We start from the raw sequence: 695 nt of genomic DNA on the forward strand, positions 1-695 counted from the left end.
TTTATTATTATTGCAGCTTAGATGTTCAAATAGCTGTAGTACTCCGACTTTGCCACAAGGAAAAGTGTGTACGCCTGCTCAGACCCTGACGTGGCGGTAAGTACTTTTCCTCGTCAAAGACCGTTTTTATAAATATGAACGTTGCCGTGGATTTTAGCGTACGCACACTCTAAGATCTAAGATCAAAGTATGCACATTTTATAAATGAGGCCCCATCCCAAGTATCTTATTTAGGTATTATTATAACTTATAACAAATTAGAAACATGCTCCTTAAATTTTAATCCATTTATTGAGAGTACTCAGAAAAAAACTGAATATGTGACTCCAGCGTGATCTCTCATTAAAGGGAAGAATCTTACTAGCCAAAGCTGAAGGTTTGTCAAGGTTAACATATGCCGCTCTCTCTTTGAATGTTGACAATGCCATTCTTTAAAAAAATGTATACAGTGCTTCTCAACTTTGTTTGGAAGAATAAAACTCATTTTATTAGAAAATCTGTACTTATGATTTTTATGATTTTACCACTTTAAACAACACCTTTAAAATAAATTGGATAAAGAATTGAATCTGATCCCTAATGTAATTTTTTTTTTCCAAGGTGGTTTAAGTTTCTTATTAATCTGTAATTATAACCAGTGTTGGGGAAAGTTACTTTTAAAAGTAATGCATTACAATGTTGCGTTACTCCCGTAT

This window comes from Sinocyclocheilus anshuiensis, unplaced genomic scaffold, assembly GCF_001515605.1.
Source record: "Sinocyclocheilus anshuiensis isolate Anshui unplaced genomic scaffold, SAMN03320099.WGS_v1.1 scaffold1743, whole genome shotgun sequence".
In the NCBI taxonomy this organism is placed as follows: domain Eukaryota; kingdom Metazoa; phylum Chordata; class Actinopteri; order Cypriniformes; family Cyprinidae; genus Sinocyclocheilus; species Sinocyclocheilus anshuiensis.